Source organism: Sciurus carolinensis, chromosome 9, assembly GCF_902686445.1.
Source record: "Sciurus carolinensis chromosome 9, mSciCar1.2, whole genome shotgun sequence".
In the NCBI taxonomy this organism is placed as follows: domain Eukaryota; kingdom Metazoa; phylum Chordata; class Mammalia; order Rodentia; family Sciuridae; genus Sciurus; species Sciurus carolinensis.
The window spans coordinates 59989729-59998126 of record NC_062221.1 but is presented as its reverse complement, the minus strand read 5'-3'; the positions used below and the strand labels follow the sequence as shown (position 1 = coordinate 59998126).

General features: G+C 38.1%; 1 non-coding gene across 1 annotated transcript; it reads left to right on the top strand.

Annotated features, from left to right (window-relative positions):
- The first annotated feature begins 8030 nt into the window (after window positions 1-8030).
- Trnae-cuc (transfer RNA glutamic acid (anticodon CUC)) lies at window positions 8031-8103 on the top strand. Its single transcript has one exon. It is a non-coding gene; the product is annotated as a tRNA-Glu (tRNA).
- Window positions 8104-8398: the final 295 nt, after the last annotated feature.

The following is an 8398-nucleotide window of genomic DNA, read 5'->3' as shown; positions in this document are numbered from 1 at the left end:
AGCAAGCAAAGTCACTTTCTTCTCAGCAGCACATGGATCCTTCTCTAAAATAGATCATATGTTATGCCACAAAACTACTCCTAGCAAATATGATAGAGATACTGCCTTATATTCTATCAGATCATAATGGAGTGAAGTTAGAAATCAATGATAAAATAAAAAACAGAAAGTACCCCAACACCTGGAGATTAAATAGTATGCTATTGAATGATATATAGATAACAGAAGACATCAGGGGGAGATATAAAAAAATTCTTAGAGGTAAACAAGAATAATGATACAATGTATCAAAATCTCTGGGATGCTATGAAAGCTGTACTAAGAGGAAAATTCATTGCATGGAGTGCATATAATAAAAGAAGAAAAAGTCAACAAATAAATGACCTAACATTACATCTCAAAGCCCTAGAAAAAGAACAGATTAAAACCAAAAGCAGTAAAAGACATGAAATAATAAAACTCTGAGCTGAAATCAATGAAATTGAAACAAAAGATATAATTCACAAAACAAAAAGCTGGTTCTTTGAAAAAATAAACAATATTGATAAACCCTTAGCCTCACTAACAAAGAGGAGAGAGAAAACTCAAATTACTAAAATTTGTGATGGAAAAGGAAATCTTATGACAGACACCATTAATTAGAAGTTATTTTGAAAATCTATACTCCAACAAAAGAGAAAATCTCAAAGACATCAACAGGTTTCTAGAGACATATGATCCCCAAAACTGGATCTGGAGGACATACACAATTTAAACAGATAAATTTCAAGCAATGAAATGGAAGAAACCTTTGAAAGTCTACCAACCAAGAAAAGTCCAGGACCAGATGGATTCTCAACCAAGTTCTGCAACACCTTCAAGGAGGGACTCATTCCAATACTCCTCAAAGTACTCCATGAAATAGAAAAAGAACTCTTCCAAACTCATTCTGTGAAGCTAGTATTACTCTGATACCAAAAATAGACAAAGACACATCAAGGAAAGAAAACTTCATACCAATATCCCTAATGAACATAGATGCAAAAATTCTTAACAAAATTTTAGCAAATCACATACAAAAGCACATTAAAAAGATAGTGCAACATGATCAAGTGGGTTTCATCCTAGGAATGCAAGGTTGATTCAACATCTGGAAATCAATAAATGTAATTCACCAAATTAACAGACTTAAAGTTAAGAATCATATGATTATTTCAATAAAAGCAGAAAAAGCATTTGATAAAATATAGCACCCCATCATGCTCAAAACACTACAAAAAATAGGGATAGTAGGAACATACCTCAACATTGTAAAGGCTATCTATGCTAAGCCCACTACCAATATCATACTTTTTTTTATTATCGTATACAAATGGGATACATGTTGTTTCTCTATTTGTACATGGAGTCAAGGCATACCATTTGTGTAATCATACGTTTACATAGGGCAATGATGTTTGATTCATTATTTTTTTCCCTTCCCCCCACCCCTCCCACCCCTCCCATCCCTCTTTTCCCTCTTTTCCCTCTATACAGTCCTTCTTTCCTTCATTCTTACCACACTCCTTATCCCTAACCCTAAACCTAATCTTAACCCTAATGCTAACCCCTCCCACTCCCCATTATATGTCCTCATCCGCTTGTCAGCGAGATCATTCATCCTTTAGTTTTTTGAGATTGACTTATCTCACTTAGCATGATATTCTCCAATTTCATCCATTTGCCTGCAAATGCCATAATTTTATCATTCTTCATTGCGGAGTAATATTCCATTATATATATATGCCAGTTTCTTTATCCATTCATCAACTGAAGGGCATCTAGGATGGTTCCACAATTTGGCTATGGTGAATTGAGCAGCAATGAACATTGATGTGGCTGTATCTCTGTAGTATGCTGATTTTAAGTCCTTTGGGTATAGGCCAAGGAGTGGGATAGCTGGGTCAAATGGTGTTTCCATTCCAAGCTTTCTGAAGAATCTCCATACTGCTTTCCAGAGTGGCTGCAGTAATTTGCAGCCCCACCAGCAATGTATGAGTGTTCCTTTTTCACCACATTCTCGCCAACACCTATTGTTGCTTGTGTTCTTGAAAATCGCCATTCTAATTGGGGTGAGATGAAATCTTAGGGTAGTTTTGATTTGCATTTCCCTTATTACTAGGGATGTTGAACATTTTTTCATATATCTGTTGATTGCTTGTACATCTTCTTCTGTGAAGTGTGTGTTCATTTCCTTAGCCCATTTGTTGATTGGATTATTTGCATTCTTGGTGTAGAGTTTTTTGAGTTCTTTATAGATTCTGGAAATTAGCGCTCTATCTGAAGTATGGTTCGCAAAGATATTCTCCCACTCTGTAGGCTCTCTCTTCATATTGCTGATAGTTTCCTTTGCTGAGAGAAAGCTTTTTAGTTTGAATCTATCCCAGTTGTTGATTCTTGCTTTTATTTCTTGTGCCATGGGAGTCCTGTTAAGGAAGTCTGATCCTAAACCAACAAGTTGAAGATTTGGACCTACTTTTTCTTCTATAAGATGCAGGGTCTCTGGTCTGATTCCAAGGTCCTTGATCCATTTTGAGTTGAGTTTTGTGTAGGGTGAGAGATAGGGGTTTAATTTCATTCTGTTGCATATGGTTTTCCAGTTTTCCCAGCACCATTTGTTGAAGAGGCTATCTTTTCTCCATTGAATATTTTTGGCCCCTTTGTCTAGTATGAGAAAATTGTATTTATTTGGGTTTGTGTCCATGTCCTCTATTCTGTACCATTGATCTACCTGTCTATTTTGGTACCAATACCATGCCGTTTTTGTTACTATTGCTTTGTAGTATAGTTGAAGATCTGGTATTGCAATACTCCCTGCTTCACTCTTTCTACTGAGGATTGCTTTAGCTATTCTAGGTTTTTTATTCTTCCAGATGAATCTCATAATTGCTTGCTCTATTTCTGCAAGGTACATCATTGGGATTTTAATTGGAATTGCATTGAATCTGTATAGCACTTTAGGTAGTATGGCCATTTTGACAATATTAATTCCGCCTATCCAGGAACATGAGAGATCTTTCCATCTTCTGAGGTTTTCTTTCATTTCTTTCTTTAGTGTTCTGTAGTTCTCATTGTAGAGATCTTTCACCTCTTTTGTGAGATTGATTCCCAAGTATTTTATTTTTTTCGATGCTATTGTGAATGGGGTAGTTTTCCTAATTTCTCTTTCTGAAGATTCATCACTTATGTATAAAAATGCATTGGATTTATGAGCATTGATCTTGTAACCTGCTACTTTACTGAATTCACTTATGAGTTCTAAAAGTTTTCTGGTGGAATTTCCAGGTTCCTCTAAATATATAATCATGTCATCAGTGAACAGGGATAGTTTGAGTTCTTCTTTTCCAATTCGTATCCCTTTAATTTCTTTGGTTTGTCTGATTGCTCTGGCTAGAGTCTCAAGGACGATGTTGAATAAAAGTGGTGAAAGAGGGCATCCCTGCCTTGTTCCAGTTTTTAGGGGGAATGCTTTCAGTTTTTCACCATTTAGAATGATATTGGCCATGGGCTTAGTATAGATGGCCTTTATAATGTTAAGGAATGTTCCCACTACCCCAATTTTTTACCCAATTTTTTCTAGTGTTTTGAGCATGAAGGGATGCTGTATTTTATCGAATGCTTTTTCTGCATCTATTGAAATAATCATGTGATTCTTAACTTTAAGTCTGTTGATATGGTGAATGACATTTATTGATTTCTGAATGTTGAACCAACCTTGCATCCCTGGGATAAAACCCACTTGATCGTGGTGCACTATCTTTTTAATATATATTTGTATGGGATTTGCTAAAATTTTGTTGAGAATTTTTGCGTCGATGTTCATTAAGGATATTGGTCTGAAATTTTCTTTCCTAGATGTGTCTCTGTCTGGTTTAGGTATCAGGGTGATATTGGCTCATAGAACGAGTTTGGGAGGGTTCCCTCCTCTTCTATTTCATGGAATATATGAGGAGTATTGGAATGAGCTCTTCTTTAAAGGTTTTGTAGAACTCGGCTGAGAACACATCTGGTCTCGGACTTTTCTTTGTTGGTAGGCTTTTGATGACCTCTTCTATTTCATTGCTTGAAATTGATTTATTTAAGTTGTGTATGTCCTCCTCGTTCAGTTTAGGTAATTCATGTCTCTAGAAATTTGTTGTTGTCTTCGAGGTTTTCTGTTTTGTTGGAGTATAGATTTTCAAAATAGCTTCTAATTATGTTTTGTATTTCACTCGTGTCTGTTGTGATGTTTCCTTGTTCATTCCGAATTTTAGTGATTTGGGTTTTCTCCCTCTTTCTCTTTGTTAGTGTGGCTAAGGGTTTATCAATTTTGTTTATTTTTTCAAAGAACCAACTATTTATTTTGTTAATTTTTCCGATTGTTTCTTTTGTTTCAATTTCGTTGATTTCGGCTCTGATTTTAACTATTTCCTGCCTTCTATTACTCTTGGTGTTGGTCTGCTCTTCTTTTTCTAGGGCTTTGAGCTGTAGTGTTAAGTTGTTTATTTGTTGATTTCTACTTCTTTTGTTGAATGCGCCCCATGAAATAAATCTTCATCTAAGTACTGCTTTCATAGTATCCCAGAGATTTTGATATGATGTGTTTTTGTTCTCATTTACTTCTAAGAATTTTTTTTATTTCCCTCCTGATGTCTTCTGTTATCCATTCATCATATAATAGTGTATTATTTAATCTCCAGGTATTGGAGAAGTTTCTGCTTTTTATTCTGTCATTTATTTCTAATTCAATCCATTATGATCTGATAGAGTACAAGGTAGTATCTCTATCTTCTTGTATTTGCTAACAGTAGCTTTGTGGCATAAAATATGGTCTATTTTAGAGAAGGATCCATGTGCTGCTGAGAAGAAAGTGTACTCGTTCTTTGTTGGATGGTATATTCTATATATGTCTGTTATGTCTAAATTGTTGATTGTGTTATTGAGATCTATGGTTTCTTTATTAAATTTTTGTTTGGAGAATCTATCCAGTGGTGAGAGAGGTGTGTTAAAATCGCCTAGTATTATTGTGTTGTGGTCTATTTGTTTTCTGGAATTGAGAAGGATTTGTTTGACGTACGTGGATGAGCCAATGTTCTGGGCATAGACATTTATGATTGTTATGTCTTGCTGATTTATGCTTCCCTTAAGCAGCATGTAATGTCCTTCTTTATCCCTTCTGACTAGTTTTGGCTTGAAGTCCACATTATCTGAAATGAGGATGGATACTCCAGCTTTTTTGCTGTGTCCGTGTGCATGGTATGTTTTTCCCCATCCTTTCACCTTTAGTCTGTGGGTATCTCTTTCTATGAGATGAGTCTCTTTCAGGCAGCATATTGTTGGATTTTTCTTTTTAATCCAATCTGCCAGTCTATGTCTTTTGATTGATGAGTTCAGGCCATTAACATACAGGGTTATTATTGTGATATGATTTGTATTCCCAGTCATTTGACTCATATTTGTTTTTTGACATGATTTGGTTTCTCCTTTTTTTGGCTATTCCTTTAGGCTAGCGCCTCCTGTTGCTGATTTGCGTCGTTGTTTTTCATCTCTTCCTCATGGAATATTTTGCTGAGAATGTTCTGTAATGCTGGCTTTCTTTTTTAAATTCCTTTAGCTTTTGTTTATCATGGAAGGATCTTATTTCATCGTCAAATTTGAAGGTAAGTTTTGCTGGGTATAAGATTCTTGGTTGGCATCCATTTTCTTTCTGGGCTTGGTAAATGTTGTTCAGGCCCTTCTAGCTTTTAGGGTCTGGATTGAAAAATCTGCTGATATTCTTATTGGGTTCCCTCTGAATGTAATTTGAATCTTTTCTCTCGCGGCCTTTAAAATTCTTTCTTTATTTTGTATGTTAGGTATTTTCATAATAATGTGCCTTGGTGTGGGTCTGTTGTAATTTTGTATATTTGGAGTCCTATAAGCCTCTTGTACTTGATTTTTCATTTCATTCTTCAGATTTGGGAAATTTTCTGATATTATTTCATTCACTAGATTGTTCATTCCTTTGGTTTGTTTCTCTAAGCCTTCCTCAATCCCAATAATTCTTAAATTTGGCCTTTTCATGATATCCCATAGTTCTTGGAGATTCTGTTCATGATTTCTTACCATCTTCTCTGTTTGGCCAACTTTGTTTTCAAGATTAAATATTTTTTCTTCAATGTCTGAGGTTCTGTCTTCCAGGTGTTTTATCCTATTGGTTATGCTTTCTATGGAGTTTTTAACTTGGTTTATTGTTTCCTTCATTTCAAGGATTTCAGTTTGTTTTTTTTTCAGTATCTCTAACTCTTTATTGAAATGATCTCTTGTTTCCCGTATTTGCTCTTTTAACTGTTGATTGGTGCGATCATTTAATGCCTGCATTTGCTCTTTCATCTCCTCCTTCAATGCCTGCATTTGCTCTTTCATCTCCTCATTTGCTTCCCTGATTGTTTTAATTATGTACATTCTGAACTCCCTTTCTGACATTTCTTCTGCTGTGCTGTCATTGGGTTTTATTGATGTAGTATCTAGGTTCATTTGGGACATTTTCTTCCCTTGTTTTCTCATATTGGTCAGCTGTCAGTGGGACCCTGAGTTATTGTAGCTTTCCTCTATTGGCTTATAGTGTCCCTGTAGAATTCCAGTGTATCACCTCCCAGCCTTCAGTAGCCTGAAGTCTTGGAGGAACTTGATAATGCAGTGCTTCCGAAGAAAGTTGCCCCTAGCCCCCTAATGTTTCCAGGGCTTGGAGTAGGCTCTGTGCGGAAAGGCTCTCACTGGGGGCCTGCACCGTGCAGCTGGCCATGTGCGAGGAGCCCACCGCTGGAGTGTGGAAGGCTACCTTGGGAAGACTCTAGCTGCCCTGCCCTGCTCTGATAAGCCACCCCTATCTGTGCCTGCTGCCCAGGCCAAGTTTCGCCCAGTGGGGGAGACTCACCCCGTGACTCTATTTTTGTCCAAGTCTCTCAATGCCTCCCCTTTTGAGTCCTGGGTTCTGGAGTGACTGGAGATGCAGTCACCCTCTAGGCCGCCATCTTGGATCGCCCCGAGGAAAGAGCCTATGGCCGGAATGGGCAGAGCCGCCTGGAGAAGTCTCTGGCTGCCCTGCCCTGATCCCAGAGGTTGCTTGCGGATCGAAGCTCTCCGTTGGCTCAGGGACTTGTTGCTGGCTCTATGTGGAAAGGCTCTCACTGGGCGGTCTGCTCTGAGAAGCTAGCCTTGAAAGGAGCCTCCCACCGCAGGGGGCCGGGCTGCTTGGGGAAGTCTCTGGCTGCCCTGTCCTGGTCCCTGAAGCCGCTTGTGGGCCAGAGCATGCCACGCTGGCTCCAGGACTTGGAGCTTGTTCTGATCAGAAAGGCTCTCACTAGGGGACCTGTTCCGAGAACCTGGAGAAGCTGGCTGTGTGGGAGGGACCCACCGCCGGAGTGCGCAGGGCTGCCTGTGGCAGACTCTAGCTGCCCTGCCCTGCTCCAATAAGCCACCTCTATCTGGGCCTGCCACCCGGGCCGAGCTTTACCCAGTGGGCAGATTCACCCGTGGCTCTATTTTAGTCCTAGTCTCTCAATGCCTCCCCTTCTTAACTCCTGGGTTCTGGAGTGACTGGAGATGCAGTCATCCTCTAGTCTGCCATCTTTGATCGCCCCACTACCAATATCATTCTAAATGGAGAAAAACTGATCATATTCCCTCTAAAAACTGGAACAAGACAGGTATGCCCTCTTTCACCACTTCTATTCAACATCGTGCTTGAAATACTAGCCAGAGCAATTAGACAGACCGAAGAAATTAAAGGGATATGAATAGGAAAAAAATAACACAAACTATCACTATTTGCCAATGACATGATTCTGTAATTAGAGGATCCAAAAAATTCCACCAGAAAACTTCTAGAATTCATAAATGAATTCAGTAAAGTAGCAGGATATAAAATCTACACTCATAAATCTAATGCATTTTTATTCATAAGTAAGGAATCCTCTGAAAGAGAAATTAGGAAAACTATCCCATTCACAATAACCTTAATAAAATAAAATAAAATACTTGGGAATTGGGCTGGGGAGATAGCTCAGTTGGTAGAGTGCTTGCCTCTCAAGCACAAGGCCCTGGGTTCAATCCCCAGCACCACCAAAAAAAAAATATATATATATATAGGGAATCAATCTAACAAAAAGTGTGAAAGACCTCTACAATGAGAACTACAGAACACTAAAGAAAGAAATTAAAGAAAACCTTAGAAGATGGAAAGATCTCCCATGTTCTTGGATAGGCAGAATTAATATTGTCAAAATGGCCATACTGCCAAAAGTGCTATACAGATTCAATGCAATTCCAATTAAAATCCCAATGACCTACCTCAAAGAAATAGAGAACACAATCATGAAATTCATTTGGAAGAATAAGAGACCCAGAATAGCTAAAGCAA